The sequence below is a fragment of the Phyllobates terribilis genome, unplaced genomic scaffold (assembly GCF_046119375.1).
Source record: "Phyllobates terribilis strain yellow unplaced genomic scaffold, ASM4611937v1 Scaffold_9__5_contigs__length_417890890, whole genome shotgun sequence".
NCBI lineage: Eukaryota > Metazoa > Chordata > Amphibia > Anura > Dendrobatidae > Phyllobates > Phyllobates terribilis.
Window position 1 is genome coordinate 15,000,739 of NW_027362769.1, and position 23,882 is coordinate 15,024,620.

At 46.6% G+C, this 23,882-nt stretch overlaps 1 protein-coding gene across 2 annotated transcripts in view; it reads left to right on the forward strand.

Moving 5' to 3' along the window:
* The window catches only part of PTH2R (parathyroid hormone 2 receptor), a 2,210,872-nt gene that overhangs the window by 2,014,127 nt on the left and 172,863 nt on the right, over positions 1-23,882 (forward strand). The window lies entirely within an intron of this gene.

Here is a 23,882-nt window from a genome sequence, read left to right on the forward strand (position 1 = left end):
GCCGCCAGCGTTTTCAGATGGGAATTTTTTAAATAATTCCACAGCAAGGGCCTTCTCATACTGCACCATCTTATTAGGCATGTCCTGCAAGAGAATAAGAATAATAAAGTTCTCCCTGTAGCATGGGTCTAGAAGCATCATCATTCAGTAATGACTGTTACCCAAAATTTGAACAGTGCGAGGGTCACGGGAAAGGCAGCGTAACATAAACTCAGACATGTGTGCTCGACTGCAAAAAGGCAAGACTTCCGTGTCCTCACCAAGAGGACGACTGACCATGCTCTCCTACTCATCCTCTTCCTCTTCCTCCTCCTCCCTTTCCTCAGGCCATCTATTCTGAACAGACGGTAATGCAGTTGTGTAGGTAGTACCAATTATAGCGCAGGAAACTATCTCCTGTTCTTCTTCCTCCTCTTCCTCATTGTCACCCAATCAACATTGGGATGAGATGAGGCTGGACTGTGTGTAATCACCATGTATGGTTCCTTGCTCCATGTCATCGTGCTCCACCTGCAATGCATCCTCTTTAATTGAGAGCAGAGAGTGTTTCAGAAGACAGAGAGGCGGGATGGTGAAGCTAATTATGGCATCATCGCCAATCACCATCATGGTGGAGTCCTCAAAGTTTTGGAGGATGGTACAGACGTCTGACATCCATGTCCACTCCTGAGGTTTTATGTGTGGAGTCTGACCTGAATACCAATGGCCTTGTTGATGCTAGTAGTTAACAACTGCCCTCTTCTGCTCACAAATCCTTCCCAACATCTTCAATATAGAGTTCCAACACGTGGGGACATCACAGATCAGTTGGTGAGCTGGAAGCTGCAAACGCTGCTGAAGCACGGCAAGGGCGGCGGAAGCTGTAGCTGACTTTCTAAAATGGGCACAGACTGTGTACTTTAACAAGCAGATCCGGGTAGGTTTTGAGAAATCGCTGAACCATGAGGCTAAGCACATGGGCCAGGCATGGTACGTGTGTGAGCAAGCCTAGCATCTGCCACCAGATTCCTGCCATTCTCACACACGACCATGCCTGCCTGTAGGGTCAGCGATGTCAGCCACAGATCTGCCTGCTCTTTCCGAGCTGTCCACAACTCTTCAGTGTTATGTGGTTTGTCACCTAAGCATATTAGCTTTAGCACAGCCTGTTGCCGCTTGCAGTGCTTCCAGCTTGTGACTGATGTGGCAATTTTGGAGATGAATGTTGAAGAAGAGGAGGAGGTGTAGGAGCTGTAGAATATGGGGGAAACCCTGATTGACCCAGGGCCCACAATCCTTGACGTCAGGAGGACGTTTTCCGTCCCAAGCTCCGACTGGGTCCCGGCTTCCACTATATTAACCCAGTGTGCCAGCACCGAGATGTACCATCACTACCTACAAGCACTGGTCCACGTGTCCATGGTTAGGTGGACATTTCCAGTAACTGCGTTGTTCAGGGCACACATAATATTGTGGGACACGTGCTTGTGTAATTCGGGTACGGCACACCGGGAGAAATATTGGCGGCTGGGACCGAGTACCAAGGGATGGCAGCTGCCATCAGATTGCAAAAAGCTTCTGTCTCCACGAGCCTAACAGGCAACATTTTGAGCGCAAGCATTCGCAAAATGTGTGAATTTAGTAGTGTGGCCTGTGGGACGTTAGCTGCGTATTTGCGCTTGCGTTCCAAGGACTGAGGTAGGGCAACTGAACGTTGCGCTGGGACAAGGACGTTGACTTCCTTGATGATGGTGCTCCTTGCGAGTGTGCTACAAGATTTGCAGGGCAGGAGGCATCTTGGCATGCACCATGGACAGGGGATTGGCGTGCATGCACAACAGTGGAAGAAGCAGTGGTGTCACCCGCAGACACTGTTGCTGGATCCTGGGGTTCGGCCCACTTTGTCGGGTGCTTTGCTGTCATGTGCCTGATCATGCTGGTGGTGGTCAGGCTGCTCGTTTTGCTACCCCTGCTGATCCTGGCCTGGCAGGTGGTGCAAATGGCCTTTTTGGGATTATCTGCAGAGTCTATAAAAAACAACCAGACTCGGGAAGACCTAACAGTTGTACTGGCAACTTCCATTGTGTTGGCGTTACGAGAAATGCTTTCCTGCCTTGTGTCTGCGGCCACCACACAGCTTCTTCCTGCCTGTTGTGGTGCTACTTCTCCCTCCCACTGTGTGCTGCTGTCCTCGCTCTGTGTGTCCCCCTGCCAGGTTGGATCAGTAACGATATCATCCACCACCTCGTCTTCCACTTCCACACCCTGGTCCTTCTCCTCACTTACTGGCAATTGTGTCACATCATCATCATCCACCTCTTCCGACAGTAATTGCACTTTACCACTGTCGCCTTCGTGTGACCGTGGCTGCTCCAACAATTGGGGCAACATTTGGGCATCGCTGCACACATTCTCCTATTGACTCGCTTGAAGCTGGACGGGCGAGATTCCCGAATATACAAATGAAAAAGTGAACAGCTCTTCTGAGCGTCCAAGTGTGGGATCAGTTTTCTCCGGGCACTCAGCATGGTGGGAGGAAGGAGAATCAGGGTGAGGAATATGCAGTCCAAACTCACAGCTACTGAGACTTGACCATGTGGAAGACAGGGTGGAGGTGGTGGTGGCCAAGTGACTGGAGGCATTATCTGCTATCCCACCAGTAGTGGTGCTCTGCGGTCCCCAAGTAATTGGGACTGGAAGGTCAAGAGAGAAGATATGGGTGTTTGTTGTGTCACAATTTCACCTTTCCAATGGCCACGTCCTCGGCCTCTGCATGCAAAATCACCATCATGTCCACTTCCCCGTCTCTTGCCACGCACCATGCCCATTTTAAATGGAGGGCAATATTTTCCACGTTCACGAGAAATGGCTGATTTTGGAACACAGTTATAGGTGATATGTCTGACAGAGAACCTCGATTTTAAATAGCAGACCTGTAATTTACTAATATTATTCTACACGGAGACCTAGTGTGAATAGCTTCACCGACATACTGCAACAGAATGAAAATGGAAGAAATGCATGATTTTAGAAGTCTTTTCGGTGATATCATAGAATCATAGAATGGTAGAGTTGGAAGGGACCTCCTGGGTCATCTGGTCCAACCCCCTGCTCAAAGCAGGATTCACTAAATCATCTCAGACAGATGTCTGTCCAGCCTCTGTTTGAAGACGTCCATTGAAGGGGAACTCACCACCTCTCGTGGCAGCCTGTTCCACTCATTAATCACCCTAACTGTCAAAAAGTTTTTTCTAATATCTAATCTGTGTCTCCTCCCATTTAGTTTCATCCCATTGCTTCTAGTCTTTCCTTGTGCAAAAGAGAATAAAGATGATCCTTCTACAATGTGACAGCCCTTGACATATTTGTAGACAGCTATTAAGTCTCCTCTCAGTCTTCTTTTTTGCAAGCTAAACATTCCCAAATCCTGCAACCGTTCCTCATAGGACATGGTTTGCAGACCAGTCACCATTCTGGTCGCTCTTCTCTGAACTTGCTCCAGTTTGTCTATGTCTTTTTTAAAATGTGGTGCCCAAAACTGTACACAGTATTCCAGATGAGGTCTGACCAAAGAGGAGTAAAGACCGATAATGACTTCACGTGATCTAGACTGTATGCTTCTGTTAATACATCCCAGAATTGTATTTGCCTTTTTTGCTGCTGCATCACACTGTTGACTCATGTTCAGTCTATAATCTATTAGTATACCTAAGTCTTTTTCACATGTACTGTTGCTTAGCTCTATTCCTCCCATTCTGTATATGCTTTTTTCATTTTTATTGCCCAGATGTAGTACTTTGCATTTTTCCCTGTTAAAAACCATTCTGTTGGTTGCTGCCCACTGCTCCAGTTTATTTAGGTCTTTTTGAATCCTCTCTCTCTCTTCTCTAGTATTAGCTATCCCTCCTAGCTTTGTGTCATCAGCAAATTTAATCAGTTTACCCTCAATTCCTTCATCTAAATCATTGATAAAGATGTTGAACAATACAGGTCCCAGGACGGAGCCCTGTGGTACCCCACTTGAGACATTCATCCAGCTGGATGTGAAGCCATTTACAATCACCCTTTGAGTCCGATCACTAAGCCAGTTATGAATCCACCTAACAGTTGCCTGGTCCATTGCATACTTGGTCATTTTTTCAATAAGGATGGTGTGAGATACTTTGTCAAATGCTTTGCTGAAGTCAAGATATACTATATCTACAGCATTTCCCTGATCCACCCAGTCAGTGATTCTGTCATAGAAGGAAATTAAGTTAGTCTGACATGACTTGTTAGTTATAAACCCATGCTGACTCTGGTTAATCACTTCATTCTTATCCAGGTACTTACATACATGTTGTTTAATAATTTGTTCAAAGATCTTTCCTGGTATAGAAGTCAGACTCACCGGCCTATAGTTCCCTGGGTCCACCTTCTTCCCCTTTTTGAAGATAGGAACAACATTTGCTCTTCTCCAGTCTTCTGGGACTTCTCCTGTTCTCCAAGAATTTTCAAAGATTATGGAGAGTGGTTCTAAAATTTCTTCTACGATCTCCTTCAGTACTCTGGGGTGTAATTCATCTGGACCTGGAGACTTGAACTCATTTATGTTAGCTAAATATTCCCTCACAATCTTTCTGTTTACAGATAACTTGGATTCTTCTATTCCTTTAAAAGGACAGTGAAGATCAGTTGATGTTACATTTTCTTTCTGAGAGAAAACAGATGCAAAATAGGAATTAAAAAGTTTGGCCTTCTCAACATCCTCTCTTACCATTTCTCCATTTTCATCCTGTAAAAATCCTATAGCATCTTTGACTTTTCTTTTACTTTTGACATACCCCCAAAATCCTTTTTTATTGCTTTTGACATCTCTTGCAAGCCTTAATTCATTGTCAGCTTTAGCTAACCTGATACATGCCCTGCAGGATCTGCAGACTGCATTATAATCTTCTTTAGATATGCCTCCCTCTTTCCATTTAATAAACATTTCTTTCTTTCTTTTTAGCATGTGTTTAAGTTCTGTGTTCATCCATCCTGGTTTCCTTAAATGCTTCCCATTCTTCCTACTTTTCGGGATTGTTAACGATTGTGCTTTGAGAATCTCATTTTTAAAAATTTCCCATCCTTCCTGGACATTTTTGTCCTTAAGGACATCTAGCCATTGGATCCCTCCTATTCTCTTTCTGAGTCTCTTAAAATCTGCCTTTCTAAAATCTAACCTTGAAGTTTGAGTCTTCACATGTCTTCCTCCTCTAGTTATCCAAAATTCTATAATAGCATGATCGCTGCCTCCTAGGGTCCCAGCCACTTTTACCTCCTCAACCATTTCCTCCTTGTTTATAAGGATTAGATCCAAAGTAGCAGATCCCCTTGTTTTCTCCCCTACCTTTTGGAAGATAAAGTTGTCAGCAAGAGAGGATAAGAATTTGCTTGACCTGTTAGTTTTACTTGAGAGAGATTCCCAACAAATGTCTGGATAGTTGAAATCTCCCATGACCACTACGTCATATTTTTTTGAGAACTTGGTCATTTGATACATAAAGAGTTCATCCATATCTTCAGCTTGCCCAGGTGGCCTGTAGTAAATGCCTACAATGGTGTCCTTTCCGTTGTTCTCTCCTTGTATTCTTACCCAAACAGTTTCCACAGAACTCCCAGTCTCTGAAGCTTCAATCTCTGTGCAGATATACGCTTTTCTAACATACAATGCGACACCTCCTCCTCGTTTATCAAGTCTGTTTCTTGCAAATAAGTTGTATCCTTTTAGCCTTTTATTCCAATCATGTGTATCGTCCCACCAAGTTTCAGTGATTCCAATGACATCATATTTCTTTTCCTGCATTAGTAGTTCTAATTCTCCTTGTTTGTTGCCCATGCTTTGTGCATTTGTATAAAAACATTTTAGTTTGTGATTGGTTTCTCTTCCTCCCATATTTTTATTATTTAAATTGTTTTGTCTTTGTTCTTCCTTTCCACTTCCAGTAGCAGAGATCTCAATAGTATTTGTCAGCTGTATGGCTTTTTCTGGCCTTTTGCTTCCCTTCCCACATTGTTCTAGTTTAAAGCTCTCCTGATGAGTGCAGCAAGGCAATTTCCAAATACACATTTTCCAGTCTTCGTAAGGTGCAGCCCATCTCTAGCAAGTAGTCCATCGTATAGGTAATTCATTCCGTGATCCAGAAATCCTAATCCTTGTTGACGGCACCATCGACGTAGCCAGTTGTTCACCTGTAGAATCTTATTCCACCTCATTGTTCCATGGCCATCCACTGGGAGAATGGATGAGAAGACCACCTGCGCTCCCAATTCTTTCACTTTCTTGCCCAAGTCTTCAAAGTCACTGCAGATGGTTTCCAGGTCCTTTCTTGCGGTGTCATTTGTCCCCACATGTATTAGCAGGAATCGGTAGTGATCTGTAGGTCTGAAGAGTCTTGATATCCTGTCAGACACATCTTTAATTTTTGCTCCTGGAAGACAGCACATTTCTCTTGAGGTTATGTCTGGTCTGCAGATAGCAGCCTCTGTTCCTTTCAACAGGGAATCCCCCATGACCACCACTCTCCGTTTTTTCTTCACAACATTCTTCTTTCTCCATCCAGGAGGATTCTGAGGGCTTACAAGGTTATTCATTGCTGGCAAAGTCTTATCTTGCTGTATTTCTTCATGGTTCTCCTGCGAGAGAGCCTGGTACTGGTTCCTGAGCAGTATGGGTGCTGACTGCCTCTCGATCCTCCTGCTTCTGTGGGTCACATGCTTCCATTCCTCTGTTTCATCAGGTGCAGAGAACCAGGGCTTTAAATTGTAGGTCAGTAATTTACTAATATTATTCTACACAGAGACGTAGTGTGAATAGCGTCACGGACACACTGCGATTGGATGAAATGTATGATTTCTTTAAGTCTTTTTGGTGATATGTCTGACAGAGAACCACAGATTTAAATTGTAGACCTGTAATTTACTATTATTATTCTACACAGAGACCCAGTGTGAATAGTGTCACCAACACACTTCAATGGAATGAAAATAGAAGAAATGTATAATTTTTTAAGTCTTTTCAGTTATATGTCTGACAGAGAATCACGGCTTTAAATTGTAGGACTGTAATTTACTAATATTATTCTACATGAAGACCTAGTGTGAATAGCGTCACCGACACACTGCAATGGAATGAAAATGGAAGAAATATATGATTTTTGAAGTCTTTTAGGTGATATGTCTGACAGAGAACCATGGATTTAAATTGTAGGCCTGTAATTTACTTATATTATTCTACACCAAGACCTTGTGTGAATAGCTTCACCGACACACTGCAACGGAATGAAAATGGAAGAAATGTATGATTTTTGAAGTCTTTTCAGTGATATGTCTGACAGAGAATCACGGCTTTAAATTGTAGGCCTGTAATTTACAAATATTATTCTACATGGAGACCTTGTGTGAATAGCGTCACCGACACACTGCAACGGAATGAAAATGGATGAAAAGTATGATTTTATAAGTCTTTTGGTGATATGTCTAACAGAGAACCACAGCTTTAAATTGTGGGCCTGTAATTTACTAATGTTATACTACACGGAGATTTAGTGTTTATAGCGTCACCGACACACTGCGATGGAATGAAAATGTATGAAATGTATGATTTTTTAAGTCTTTTCAGTGATATGTCTGACAGAGAACCATAGACTTAAATTGTAGGCCTGTAATTTATGAATATTATTCTACACAGAGACACAGTGTGAATAGCTTCCACTGCAATGGAATGAAAATGGAAGAAATATATTATTGTAGAAGTCTTTTCAGTGATATGTCTGACACAAAAACCACGACTTTAAATTATAGGACTCTAATTTACTAATATTATTCTACATGGAGACCTAGTGTGAATAGCATCACCGACACATTGCAACGGAAAGAAAATGAAAGAAATATATGCTTTTAGAAGTCTTTTCGGTGATATGTCTGACAGATAACCAGGGCTTTAAATTGTAGACCTGTAATTTACTAATATTTAGTGTTGAACCACCCCCGTAGTGTTCGGGTTCGGTTCGTCGAACACCGGGACGTTCGTGGAACTGTTCGTCGAACACCTTAGAACAGCGTCGAACACCGTCGAACACCGTTAAAACCAATGGCAGGAAAACAAAAACACATAGAAAACACATTCAAAGGTGTCCAAAAGCTGACAAACTGCTCAGAAGACACTCTCTTTATAAAAGCCGGTGGGCAATTCAGCAGGTGCATCCGACAATTTAGAACAGAATGAATAGAGCATCACACATAGATTAGATAGATAGAAACATGTCAGTCACATATATAAGAAGTACAGTGACAGTGTTGCTTACTGCACTTGTCATTTAGTGTTAAAGGATTTATTAAAAAAAATATTAGTGTTTTCATGCACCGTCTCTTTAAAAAATCCGGCCGGCAATTCAGCATCGGTACCCGACAATTTATAACAGAAAGAATACAGCATCACACATAGATTATAAACATAGAAACATGTCAGTCACATATATAAGAAGTACAGTGATAGTGTTGATTACTGTACTTGTCATTTAGAGTTAAAATAAAGGATTTATTTAAAAAAAATTGGCGTGGGGTTCTATAAGATAACCCCATTACTAACCCCATAGTCAAAGTTAAAAAAAAACACAAACACCCAGAATAAAGTCCTTTAATTGAAATAAACACACAATTCTTTATTGTTCTAAATTAAACCATACTTACCATCACGCCCATTCCAGCTGAAGCCAATGTCTTCTGCAATAAAAGTAAAATAATAAAGCAACATCACCCTTACCTTTCCATGGTTCCCACGACAGCTTCAGCTCAGCTACATTCACATGACAGGCTGGATCGCAGCCGAAAGCTGCCATCCAGCTTGCCATGCCGCAGACACTGAGAAGCGCAGGCATGCTTGTGCTCCTCAGTGTCTCGCTGTGACGGCATAAAGATGTGCCGAGGTCATGTCCAATGAACTCAGCTCACCTCATGCACGTCACTGACAGCGTGGGAGAATTTCCTGCGCTCTGCTGTGTCTATGAAGCATGGCATGCTGGATGGCAGCGCTCAGCTGCCATCCAGCCTCTCATCTCAATGCCATCCCAGCGTGGGAGAATTCTCCTGCTGAAGCGCTGAGGGCAGGAGAATTTTCCCACGCTGTCAGTGACGTGCATGAGGTGAGCTGAGTTCATTGGACATGACCTCGGCTCAGATGGATGCCGTCACAGCGAGACACTGAGGAGCGCAAGCATGCCTGCACTTCTCAGTGTCAGTGGCGTGGCAAGGTGAATGGAAGCTTTCGGCTGTGATCCAGCCTGTCATGTCAATGTAGCAGAGCTGAAGCTGTCATGGGAACCATGGAAAGGTAAGGATGAGGTTGCTTTATTTTTTTACTTTTATTGCAGGAGATCGTTGGCTTCAGCTGGAATGGGCGTGATGGTATGTATGGTTTCATTTAGAACAATAAAGCATTGTGTATTAATTTCAATTAAAGGACTTTATTCTGGGTATTGTGTTTTTTTAAATACTTTACTAGAAATTCATGGTCATGTCTAATATTGGCGTCACCCCATGAATTTCGGGCTTAGGGCCAGCTGATAATGTCAAGCTGGCCCTAACCCCTTTTTACCCAGTGAGCTACCGCACCAGTGCCCTGGATGAGTTGGGTACAGCGCCAGAAGATGGCTCTTCTATGAACGCGCCATTTTCTGGGGTGGCTGCGGACTGCAATTTGCAGCAGGGGGGGGGGGGCAGAAAGCTTGGGCCTCCCTGTGCTGCGGATTCCAGCCCCCAGCTGCCTAGATGTACCTGACTGGACACAAAAATAGGGCGAAGCCCCACGTATTTTTTTTTTAAATTATTTCATGAAATTCATGAAATAATTTTAAAAAAAAGGGCTTACCTATATTGTTGTGTCCAGCCAGGTACAAAATTTTTTTTAAATTATTTCATGAAATTCATGAAATAATTAAAAAAAGGGCTTCCCTGTATTTTTGTTTCCAGCCAGGTACAAATAGGCATCTGGGGGTTGGGGGCAGCCCGTTCCTGCCTGCTGTACCTGGCTGAACACAAAAATATGGCGAAGGCCACGTCAAATTTTTGGTGAAAAATTCAATAAAAAATGTAAAAAAAAAACACATTTAGGGACTGCATCTTTATTAACCCCTCCACGTGAGGGGTTAATAAAGATGCAGTCCCTAAACTATTATTTTTTTTTATTATTTTTTAATTAATTTTTCCCCAAAAATGTTGACGTGGGCTTCGCCATATTTTTGTATGCTGGCCGGGTACAGCATCCAGGAACGGGCTGCCCCCAACCACCAGATGCCTATTTGTACCTGGCCGGACACAACAATATGGGTAACCCTTTTTTTTATTATTATTTCATGAATCTCATGAAATAATTAAAAAAAAAATATGTGGGGCTTCGCCCTATTTTTGTGTCCAGCCAGGGACAGCAGGCAGGAACGGGCTGCCCCCAACCACCCGCTACCTATTTGTACCTGGCCGGACACAACAATATAGGGAAGCCCTTTTTTTTAAATTATTTCATGAATTTCATGAAATAATGAAAAAAAAAATACGTGGGGCTTTGCCCTATTTTTGTGTCCAGCCAGGTACAACTAGGCAGCTGGGGGCTCTAATCCGCAGCGCAGTGAGATCCAAGCTTTATGGGCCCCCCCGCTGCAAATTGCAGTCCGCAGCCACCCCAGAAAATGGCGCGTTCATAGAAGCGCCATCTTCTGGCGCTATACCCAACTCATCCAGGGCCCTGGTGCGGTGGCTTACTGGGTAAAAAAGGGGTTAGGGCCAGCTAGGCATTATCAGTTGGTTCTAAACCCGAAATTCATGGGGTCATGCCAATATTAGACATGACTGCCATGAATTTCTAGTAAAGTATTTAAAAAAACACAACACCCAGAATAAAGTCCTTTAATTGAAATAAACACAATTTTTTAATGTTCTAAATTAAACCATACTTACCATCACGCCCATTCAAGCTGAAGCCATTGTCTTCTGCAATAAAAGTAAAATAATAAAGCGACATCATCCTTACCTTTCCATCGTTCCCTGGACTGCTTCAGCTCTGCTACATTGTCATGACAGGCTGGATCGCAGCCGAAAGCTGCCATCCAGCTTGCCATGCCGCAGACACTGAGAAGCGCAGGCATGCTTGCGCTCCTCAGTGTCTGGCTGTGACGGCATCCAGATGATCCGAGGTCATGTCCAATGAACTCTGCTCACCTTATGCACGTCACTGACAGTGCGGGAAAATTCTCCTGCGCTCAGCGCTTCAGCAGGAGAATTCTCCCACGCTGGGATGGCATTGAGATGACAGGCTGGATGGCAGCTGAGCGCTGCCATCCAGCATGCCATCCTTCATAGACACTGCAGAGCGCAGGCAATTTTCCCACGCTGTCAGTGACGTGCATGAGGTGAGCTGAGTTCATTGGACATGAGCTCACCTCATGCACGTCACTGACAGCGTGGGAAAATTCTCCTGCGCTCAGCGCTTCAGCAGGAGAATTCTCCCACGCTGGGATGGCATTGAGATGACAGGCTGGATGGCAGCTGAGCGCTGCCATCCAGCATGCCATCCTTCATAGACACTGCAGAGCGCAGGCAATTTTCCCACGCTGTCAGTGACGTGCATGAGGTGAGCTGAGTTCATTGGACATGAGCTCACCTCATGCATATCACTGACAGCGTGAGAAAATTCTCCTGCGCTCAGCGCTTCTGCAGGAAAATTCTCTCACGCCAACTGCAAGCGCAGGAAAATATTCCCACGCTGTCAGTGACGTGCATGAGGTGAGCTGAGTTCATTGGACATGACCTCGGCTCATCTTTATGCCGTCACAGCGAGACACTGAGGAGCACAAGCATGCCTGCGCTTCTCAGTGTCTGTGGCATGGCAAGCTGGATGGCAGCTTTCGGCTGCGATCCAGCCTGTCATGTGAATGTAGCAGAGCTGAAGCTGTCGTGGGATCCATGGAAAGGTAAGGATGATGTTGCTTTATTATTTTACTTTTATTGCAGAAGACATTGGCTTCAGCTGAAATGGGCGTGATGGTAAGTATGGTTTAATTTAGAACAATAAAGAATTGTGTGTTTATTTCAATTAAAGGACTTTATTCTGTGTTTTTGTGTTTTTTTTAACTTTGACTATGGGGTTAGTAATGGGGGTGTCTTATAGACGCCTCTGCATTACTAACCTGGGCTTGATGTCAGCTGGCATTGTAAGCTGACATCAACCCCAGCCCTATTACCCCACTGCCACCGCTACAGGGCAGTGGGAAGGGCGAGGCTAAGTGCCAGAATTGGCGCATCCTATGGATGAGTCATTTCTAGGGCGGCTGACGGCTGGTGTTTCTAGCCTGGGAGAGGGTCAATGTTCATGGCACCCTTCCTGGGCTATTAATATCAGCCCCCAGCTGTCTGCCTAGCCTTTGCTAGCTATTAAAATAGGGGGGACCCCACGTAATTTTTTGGGGGGTACCCCATTTTAATAGCTAGTAAAGGCTAGGTATTCAGCTGGGGGCTGATATTAGTAGCCTGGGAAGCTCCGTGGGTATTACCCCCTTCCCAGGCTTCAAACATCTGCCCCAGCCGTCTGCTTAACCTCCGCTAGAGACTAAAATTACGGGGAACCCCACGCCAATTTTTTTTTTTAATAAATCCTTTATTTTAACACTAAATGACAAGTACTGTAATCAACACTGTCACTGTACTTCTTATATATGTGACTGACATGTTTCTATCTATCTAATCTATGTGTGATGCTCTATTCTTTCTGTTCTAAATTGTCGGGTACTGATGCTGAATTGCCGGCCGGCTTTTTTAAAGAGACGGTGCATGAAAACACTAATATTTTTTTTAATAAATCCTTTAACACTAAATAACAAGTACAGTACGAAACACTGTCGCTGTACTTCTTATATATGTGACTGACATGTTTCTATCTATTCTTTCTGTTCTAAATTGTCGCGTAGCGGTGTATGCCGCTGCTGAATTGCCGACTTTTCATGTTTCACTGTGAGCACTGTTCCCATCGATTTGTCCAACCACTGTAATGCCACAACCACCATGGCTGTGGCATTACAGTGAGTGGCAGACATTCCCTGCATGATTGGTGCTCTAAGTAGCGCCAGACATGCAGGACACGCTTTTGGTGCACGAACAGTTATCGAACATAGCCTCAAACAGCCGAATTTTTTGCAAATCGTTCGCGTTCGTTGAACGACTCGAACACCGCCCAAAACAGCTCGAATTTGAGATTGGTGAACAGTTCTAGTCAAACACCGCTCATCTCTACTAATATTATTCTACACAGGGACCTAATGTGAATAGCTTCACCAATGCACTTCAACGGAATGAATATGGAAGAAATGTATGATTTTAGAAGTCTTTTCGGTGATATGTCTGACAGATAACCACAGCTTTAAATTGTAGGCCTGTTGTTTACTGATATTATTCTACACAGAGTCCTACTGTGAATAGCGTCACTGACACACTGCAACAGAATGGAAAATGAGGCCAATATTTTCCACGTTCAGTTCAAATTTCTCGATTTTTATCGCTGTATTATGGAACAGATCTGGCCTTATTCTGCAGTTAGCAGAAAAATGGTGTACTCTGAATTTCTTTTTAAGCAAATAACCAGGATTAAGATAAAAAAAAATTGCCCTGACCCATGATATCTGGGACTGTCTAGAAATATCTGTAATTATTACAGCAGCAGCAGCAGACAGTATGTTCAATGGACCCTCTTGTGTTGTATTATACACTGCAGTCTGCCTAGCTCTGATTATATGTAACTGGATTAGTCCTCAGAAGTAGTGTTGAGCCACCCCCGTAGTGTTCGGGTTCAGTTCGGTTCGTCGAACACCGGGATGTTCGAGGAACTGTTCGTCGAACTGTTCGTCGAACACCTTAGAACACCGTCGAAAACCGTTAAAACCAATGGCAGGCAAACAAAAACACATAGAAACACATAGAAAACACCTGCAAAGGTGTCCAAAAGCTGACAAACTGCTCAGAAGACACTCTCTTTAAAAAAGCCGGCCGGCAAATTCAGCAGCGGCATACACCGGTACCCGACAATTTAGACAAGAAGGAATAGAGCTTCACACATAGATTAGATAGATAGAAACATGTCAGTCACACATATAAGAAGCACAGTGACAGTGTTGGTTACTGCACTTGTCATTTAGTGTAAAGGATTTATTAAAAAAAATATTAGTGTTTTCATGCACCGTCTCTTTAAAAAAGCCGGCCGGCAATTCAGCATCTGTACCCGACAATTTAGAACAGAAAGAATAGAGCTTCACACATAGATTAGATAGATAGAAACATGTCAGTCACATATATAATAAGTACAGTGAGAGTGTTGCTTACTGTACTTGTCATTTAGTGTAAAGGATTTATTTAACAAAATAATAGTGTTTTCATGCACCGTCTCTTTAAAAAAGCCGGCCGGCAATTCAGCATCTGTACCCGACAATTTATAACAGACAGAATAGAGCTTCACACATAGATTAGATAGATAGAAACATGTCAGTCACATATATATGAAGTACAGTGATAGTGTTGGTTACTGGACTTGTCATTTAGTATTAAAATAAAGGATTTATTATTAAAAAAATTGGCGTGGGGTTCCCCTTAATTTTAGGCTCTAGCGGAGGTTAAGCAGACGGCTGGGGCAGATGTTTGAAGCCTGGGAAGGGGGTAATACCCACGGAGCTTCCCAGGCTACTAATATCAGCCCCCAGCTGAATACATAGCCTTTACTAGCTATTAAAATGGGGGACCCCCCAAAAAAAATGACGTGGGGTCCCCCCTAATTTAATAGCTAGCAAAGGCTAGGCAGACAGCTGGGGGCTGATATTAATAGCCCAGGAAGGGAGCCATGAATATTGGCCCCCTCCCAGGCTAGAAACACCAGCCGTCAGCCGCCCCAGAAATGGCGCATTCATAGGATGCGCCAATTCTGGCACTTAGCCTCGCTCTTCCACGCTGCCCTGGTGCGGTGGCAGGGGGTAATAGGGTTGGGGTTGATGTCAGCTTATAATGCCAGCTGACATCAAGCCCAGGTTAGTAATGGAGAGGCGTCTATAAGACACCCCCATTACTAACCCCATAGTCAAAGTTAAAAAAAACACAAACACCCAGAATAAAGTCCTTTAATTGAAATAAAGACACAATCCTTTATTGTTCTAAATTAAACCATACTTACCGTCACGCCCATTCCAGCTGAAGCCAACGATCTCCTGCAATAAAAGAAAAATAATAAAGCAACCTCATCCTTACCTTTCCATGGTTCCCACGACAGCTTCAGCTCTGCTACATCGAGATGACAGGCTGGACCGCAGCAGAGCGCTGCCATCCAGCCTGTCATCCCGCAGACACTGAGAAGCGCAGGCTTGCTTGCGCTGCTCAGCGTCTCTCTGTGACGACATCCAGATGAGCCGAGTTCATGTCCAAAGAACTCGGCTCACCTCATGCACGTCACTGACAGCGTGGGAAAATTCTCACGCTGAAGCGCTGATTGCAGGAGAATTTTCCCACGCTGTCAGTGACGTGCAGGAGGTGAGCTGAGTTCATTGGACATGAGCTCACCTCATGCACATCACTGACAGCGTGGGAGAATTCTCCTGCACTCAGCACTTCAGCGTGAGAATTTTCCCACGCTGTCAGTGACGTGCATGAGGTGAGCCGAGTTCATTGGACATGACCTCGGCTCATCTGGATGCCGTCACAGCGAGACAGTGAGGAGCGCAAGCATGCCTGCTCTTCTCAGTGTCTGCGGGATGACAGACTGGATGGCAGCGTTCTGCTGCGGTCCAGCCAGTCATCTCGATGTAGCAGAGCTGAAGCTGTCGTGGGAACCATGGAAAGGTAAGGATGAGGTTGGTTTATTATTTTTCTTTTATTGCAGGAGATCGTTGGCTTCAGCTGGAATGGGTGTGATGGTAAGTATGGTTTAATTTAGAACAATAAAGAATTGTGTCTTTATTTCAATTAAAGGACTTTATTCTGGGTGTTGTGTTTTTTTTAAATACTTTACTAGAAATTCATGGCGGTCATGTCTAATACTGGCGTGACCCCATGAATTTTGGGCTTGGGGCCAGCTGATAATACCAAGCTGGCCCTAACCCCTTTATTACCCAGTGAGCCACCGCACCAGGGCCCTGGATGAGTTGGGTACAGCGCCAGAAGATGGCGCTTCTATGAACGCGCCATTTTCCGGGGTGGCTGCGGACTGCAATTTGTAGCGGGGGGGGGCCCAGAAAGCTTGGGCCTCCCTGCGCTGCAGATTCCAGCCCCCAGCTGCCTAGTTGTACCTGGCTGGACACAAAAATAGGGCGAAGCCCCACGTACTTTTTTTTTAATTATTTCATGAAATTCATGAAATAATTAAGAAAAAAAGGCCTTCCCTATATTGTTGTGTCCGGCCAGGTACAAATAGGCAGCTGGTGGTTGGGGGCAGCCCGTTCCTGCCTGCTGTACCTGGCTGGACACAAATATAGTGCGAAGCCCCACTTCAATTTTTTTTAATTATTTCATGAAATTCATGAAATAATTAAGAAAAAAAGGGCTTCCCTATATTGTTGTGTCCGGCCAGGTACAAATACGCAGCTGGTGGATGGGGGCAGCCCGTTCCTGCCTGCTGTACCTGGCTGGACACAAATATAGTGCGAAGCCCCACTTCAATTTTTTTTAATTATTTCAGGACATTCATGAAATAATTAAAAAAAAATTGACGTGGGGCTTCGCACTATATTTGTGTCCAGCCAGGTACAGCAGGCAGGAACGGGCTGCCCCCAACCACCAGCTGCCTATTTGTACCTGGCCGGACACAACAATATAGGGAAGCCCTTTTTTTCTTAATTATTTCATGAAATAATTTAAAGAAAATTGACGTGGGGCTTCGCCCTGTTTTTGTGTCCAGCCAGGTACAACTAGGCAGCTGGGGGCTGGAATCCGCAGCGCAGGGAGGCCCAAGCTTTCTGGGCCACCCCCGCTGCAAATTGCAGTCCGCAGCCACCCCGGAAAATGGCGCGTTGATAGAAGCGCCATCTTCTGGCGCTGTACCCAACTCATCCAGGGCCCTGATGCGGTGGCTCACTGGGTAATAAAGGGGTTAGGGCCAGCTTGGCATTATCAGCTGGCCCTAAGCCCGAAATTCATGGGGTCACGCCAATATTAGACATGACCACCATGAATTTCTAGTAAAGTATTTAAAAAAAACACAACACCCAGAAAAAAGTCCTTTAATTGAAATAAACACACAATTCTTTATTGTTCTAAATTAAACCATACTTACCATCACGCCCATTCCAGCTGAAGCCAACGATCTCCTGAAATAAAAGAAAAATAATAAAGCAACATCATCCTTACCTTTCCATGGTTCCCATGACAGCTTCAGTTCTGCTACATCGAGATGACAGGCTGGACCGCAGCAGAACGCTGCCATCCAGCCTGTCATCCCGCAGACACTGAGAAGCGCAGGCTTGCTTGCGCTCCACAGTGTCTCTCTGTGAGGGCATCCAGATGAGCCGAGTTAATGTCCAATGAACTCGGCTCACCTCATGCACGTCACTGACAGCGTGGGAAAATTCTCACGCTGAAGTGCTGAGTGCAGGAGAATTCTCCCACGCTGTCAGTGACGTGCAGGAGGTGAGCTGAGTTCATTGGACATGAGCTCACCTTATGCACGTCACTGACAGCGTGGGAAAATTCTCCTGCACTCAGCGCTTCAGCGTGGGAGAATTCTCACGCTGAAGCGCTGAGTGCAGGAGAATTCTCCCACGCTGTCAGTGATGTGCATGAGGTGAGCTCATGTCCAATGAACTCAGCTCACCTCCTGCACGTCACTGACAGCGTGGGAAAATTCTCCTGCAATCAGCGCTTCAGCGTGAGAATTTTCCCACGCTGTCAGTGACGTGCATGAGGTGAGCCGAGTTCATTGGATATGAACTCGGCTCATCTGGATGTCGTCACAGAGAGACGCTGAGCAGCGCAAGCAAGCCTGCGCTTCTCAGTGTCTGCGGGATGAGAGGCTGGATGGCAGCGTTCTGCTGCGGTCCAGCCTGTCATCTCGATGTAGCAGAGCTGAAGCTGTCGTGGGAACCATGGAAAGGTAAGTATGAGGTTGCTTTGTTATTTTTCTTTTATTGCAGGAGATCGTTGGCTTCAGCTGGAATGGGCGTGACGGTAAGTATGGTTTAATTTAGAACAATAAAGGATTGTGTCTTTATTTCAATTAAAGGACTTTATTCTGGGTGTTTGTGTTTTTTTTAACTTTGACTATGGGGTTAGTAATGGGGGTGTCTTATAGACGCCTCTCCATTACTAACCTGGGCTTGATGTCAGCTGGCATTATAAGCTGACATCAACCCCAACCCTATTACCCCCTGCCACCGCACCAGGGCAGCGTGGAAGAGCGAGGCTAAGTGCCAGAATTGGCGCATCCTATGAATGCGCCATTTCTGGGGCGGCTGACGGCTGGTGTTTCTAGCCTGGGAGGGGGCCAATATTCATGGCTCCCTTCCTGGGCTATTAATATCAGCCCCCAGCTGTCTGCCTAGCCTTTGCTAGCTATTAAATTAGGGGGGACCCCACGTCATTTTTTTTGGGGGGTCCCCCATTTTAATAGCTAGTAAAGGCTATGTATTCAGCTGGGGGCTGATATTAGTAGCCTGGGAAGCTCCGTGGGTATTACCCCCTTCCCAGGCTTCAAACATCTGCCCCAGCCGTCTGCTTAACCTCCGCTAGAGCCTAAAATTAAGGGGAACCCCACGCCAATTTTTTTAATAATAAATCCTTTATTTTAATACTAAATGACAAGTACAGTAACCAACACTATCACTGTACTTCATATATATGTGACTGACATGTTTCTATCTATCTAATCTATGTGTGAAGCTCTATTCTTTCTGTTATAAATTGTCGGGTACCGCTGCTGAATTGCCGGCCGGCTTTTTTAAAGAGACGGTGCATGAAAACACTATTATTTTTTTTGATAAATCCTTTACGCTAAATGACAAGTACAGTAATCAACACTGTCACTGTACTTCTTATATATGTGACTGACATGTTTATATCTATCTAATCTATGTGTGAAGCTCTATTCTTTCGGTTCTAAATTGTCGGGTACCGGTGTATGCCGCTGCTGAATTGCCGGCTTTTCATGTTTCACTGTTGGCACTGTTCCCATCGATTTGGGCAATCACTGTAATGCCACAACCACCATGGCTGTGGCATTACAGTGAGTGGCAGACAATCCCTGCATGATTGGTGCTCTAAATAGTGCCAGACATGCAGGACACGCTTTTGGTGCACGAACAGTTATCGAACATAACCTCGAACAGCCGAATTTTTTGCAAATCGTTCGGGTTCGTCGAACAACTCGAACACCGCCCAAAACAGCTCGAATTTGAGATTGGCGAACAGTTCTAGTCGAACACCGCTCATCTCTACTCAGAAGGACTGCTGGTTTAGATGAATATAGATATATACTGTGGAATACCTACAGTGCTGGCCAAAAGTATTGGCACCCCTGCAATTCTGTCAGATAATACTCAGTTTCTTCCTGAAAAAGATTGCAATCACAAATTCTTTGGTATTATTCTCTTCATTTAATTTGTCTTCAATGAAAAAAACATAAAAAGAATTGTCCTAAAGCCAAATTGGATACAATTCCACACCAAACCTAAAAAAGGGGGTGGACAAAAGTATTGGCACCGTTTGAAAAATCATGTGATGCTGTAGCGCCGGCGTCCCTGCCCTCTGCTAGGCAGGGACGCTGTTCCCCTCACCTCTCTGCTCCGTGCCCGGCGTCCTCCTCCCGCTCTGCTGGCAGCGCGCGCTCCTTCCCGGCCACTGTGCTTAGGGCGCGCGCGCTCTCCCTCCCTCTTAAAGGGGCCGCGCGCACAGTCCTGAGGAGTCCCCGGCCAATGGCCGGAGGACTTCACCGTATATAAGGCACCTCCTCCAAAATGGAGGTGCCCGAGCAATGTTGTTGCACTGTTCACTACTCTGCTTCAGCCCTCAGGTCCCGTTGCCAGTTACCTGCCAGATACCTGCCAGATTCCTGCCAGCTTGCTGTCTTATTCCTGCCTGATATTCTGCTACCTGCCTGCTAGCCTGAGGTCCGACGGTCTGCCTTACTACTCCTGTCAGTCTGTCGAAGGACCAGCTTGCCCGCTCACCTGGGAGCGCACATCAACTACCTGCCTGCTTGCCTGAGGTCCGACGGTCTGCCTTCCAACTCTTGTCAGTCTGTCTATGGACCAGCTTGCCCGCTCACCTGGGAGCGCACATCTGCTACCTGCCTGCTAGCCTACCTGGAGGCTCTGCCGTCACGTGCTGTGACCACCTGCCTGTCCAGTGTCTCCTGCCCGCTCACCTGGGAGCGCTCATCTGCTGCCTGTCTGCTAGCCTACCTGGAGGCTCTGCCGTCACGTGCTGTGACCACCCGCCTGTCCAGAGACTTCTGCCCGCTCACCTGGGAGCGCTCATCTGCCGCCTGTCTGTTGGTCCTCCTGGAGGCTCCGCCGTCACATGCTGTGACCACCCATTTATCCAGAGACTCTCGCCTGCTCACTTGGGAGCTCACGTCTACCATCAGCCGCCACAGGTCGTACCAACCCTTTACCCAGAGACTGCCCCGGTCACTTGCCGTGACCATCTGCCCGTTCACCCAGAGACTGCCCCGGTCACTTGCCGTGACCATCTGCCCGTTCACCCAGAGACTGCCCCGGTCACTTGCCGTGACCATCTGCCCGTTCACCCAGAGACTGCCCCGGTCACTTGCCGTGACCATCTGCCCGTTCATCCAGAGACTGCCCCGGTCACTTGCCGTGACCTCCTGCCCGTTCTTCTAGAGACTGTCCCGGTCACCTACTGTGACTGCCTGCCTGGTCGCCACCCGCTCCCTTACAAGGACCGCCCCTTGTATAGTAGCTCAGAGGTTCCGCCTCCCAGACCCGTTACAGTTTGCTCGGGCCATGGAACCCGGTGGCACCCAAGCTCCCTCGCTCTCGGACCTGTGTCATGAACTGTCCCGTCAGAGGTCCCAACAGGAGTCCATCCTGGGTCACCTGCGGAATGTCAATTCTCGCCTGGACACTCTGACTGGTCCGCCAGCAACCTCCGCCAGTGCCATGACTCGCAATCCGGCAGCTCCGCTGTCCACTAATACCATGGTATCCTACCCCGGACCCAGGCTTTCTGCACCTCCTCGCTTCGGAGGCGACTCCGCCCAGGCTCGGGGCTTCATAAATCAGTGCACCCTGCACTTTGAACTCCTGTCCCACCAGTTTAACTCCGACCGGGCCAAAATTGCCTTCATCATGTCCCATCTCACCGGGGAGGCCCTGGCCTGGCTAAATCCTCTATGGGAGAGAGGAGACCCCCTGGTGTCCGACTTGCCTGCCTTTCTCATGGCTTTCCGGAAAGTCTTCGACGAACCCGGACGGAAGACCTCATCCGCATCATCACTGCTACGCCTCCATCAGGGAAGTCTCACCGTGGGCCAATATGCCATACGGTTCCGTACCCTTGCCTCGGAGCTGGCCTGGGGTAACGACGCTCTGGTATCCGTCTTCTGGGAGGGTCTGTCCGGCCGTATTAAAGATGAACTTGCCGGTCGGGACATTCCTACCACTCTCGATGACCTAATAACTCTTGCCACCCGGATTGACCTACGGTTCCAGGAGCGTGCCAAAGAGGTCACCCGTGAGAGGAGGTTTCCACGTCTAGCTCCTACTTTTCAGAAATCCATCTCTCCCCAGGTACACTCTCCTGAGCCTATGCAGGTCGACCAGACCAAGATGGTCAAAACCCGTCAGCACTTACGCCGTGCCGAGGGGAGCTGCTTCTACTGTGGCAGTAAGGAGCACCGGATCCGTGCCTGCCCGGAGATGTCGGGAAACGCCTGTGTCTAGGTTCGCTCATAGAGGTCGACCTAGACAAGAATTAATCCTCTCCATCTCTGCTGCTGTCAGTCTCAATCGTCTGCGGGGAGAACCGTTATTTCGAACTAGCCCAACTTGACTCTGGAGCAGCCGGGAATCTTATTTCACAGTCCCTGGTAGAGAAATACCGCATCCCCACCAAACCTCTGGCTGTACCCTTGTCTGTTGCTGCCGTGGATGGGGGTCTCTTACCACGCCCCATCCAACTCATCACCAAATCCATTACTCTGCAGGTGGGAATGCTGCAATCTGAGAGTATCTCCTTTCATGTTCTGCCTGGACTCTCTCACGCCCTCTTGCTAGGTCTACCTTGGCTCCAGAGACATGCACCCGTGCTTGACTGGCAGACCGGAGAAGTCCTTCGCTGGGGACAGGACTGCCATAAGACCTGTCTGGTTCCCGTCCATCCCGTCCGTCCTTTTCCTACCCCAGCTAATCTACCTGGACTTCCGATTCCTTATTGGTCTTATGCTGATGTCTTTAATAAAAAGGAGGCAGAGACACTACCCCCTCATAGACCATACGACTGCCCTATCGACCTGTTACCTGGTACTACTCTTCCCCGTGGGCGTATTTATCCATTATCCGCTGCTGAGACCCGGTCGATGTCCGAATATATTGAGGAGAATCTGGCCAGGGGATTCATCCAGAAATCTACCTCCCCGGCGGGAGCAGGCTTCTTTTTCGTCAAAAAAAAGGACGGCTCTCTCTGTCCCTGTATAGACTATAGAGGCCTTAACCAGATCACGGTGAAGAATAAGTACCCCCTTCCGCTCATTCCGGAGTTATTTGATCGTCTGAGGGGGGCTAGAATCTTCACCAAACTGGACCTCCGTGGGGCGTACAACCTGGTTCGTATCCGTCAGGGGGATGAATGGAAGACGGCATTCAACACCCGGGACGGCCACTATGAATATCTGGTAATGCCCTTTGGTCTCTGTAACGCTCCTGCCGTCTTTCAAGAGTTGGTCAATGACATCTTCCGGGACCTTCTCTACTCCTGCGTAGTGGTGTACCTGGACGACATCTTGGTCTTCTCTCCGGATCTCCAGACTCACCGGAGGGACGTTCGTCAGGTCCTGCTCAGGCTCAGGCAGAATCACCTCTTCGCTAAATACGAGACGTGCCTCTTTGAGCAGACCTCGCTTCCATTTTTGGGCTACATTATTTCTCAGACCGGCCTACGAATGGATCCAGAGAAACTGTCTGCCATCGAGAAATGGCCTCGACCGGAGGGGTTGAAGGCCATTCAGCGGTTCCTGGGCTTCGCCAACTACTACCGCCTCTTCATACCGCACTTCTCTTCCCGGACTGCCCCAATTTCCGCGCTCACCCGTAAGGGTACTAATCCCAAAGAGTGGCCGCCCGAAGCAGAGGAGGCCTTTCTTTCATTAAAACAGGCCTTCTCTTCCGCCCCGGTGCTGCATCGCCCGGACGGCAACAAGCAGTTCTTCCTGGAAGTTGACGCCTCCTCCTCTGGAGCCGGAGCGGTACTTACTCAAAAATCATCTTCCGGGAGGATGGTAACTTGCGGCTTCTTCTCTAAACTCTTCTCCTCCTCAGAGCGCAATTATTCCACAGGAGACCGAGAGTTATTGGCCATCAAACTGGCATTGGAGGAGTGGCGTTACCTGCTCGAGGGGGCTGTTCACCCGGTAATAATTTACACTGACCACAAGAACTTGGCTTACCTCCAGCATGCCCAGAGACTTAACCCGCGCCAAGCCCGGTGGTCCTTGTTTTTTGCTCGCTTTGATTTTGTTCTTCATTTTCGCCCGGCTGACAAAAACGTCAAGGCGGACGCCTTGTCTCGATCCTTTCTGGTGTCTGATCTCGAGGAAGATCCGAAACACATCATCGATCCCGCCAGAGTAATGCAGGTGGCTCCCGTGAGTCTAAATCGTCTCCCTCCCGGAAAGACGTTCGTATCAGTACCTG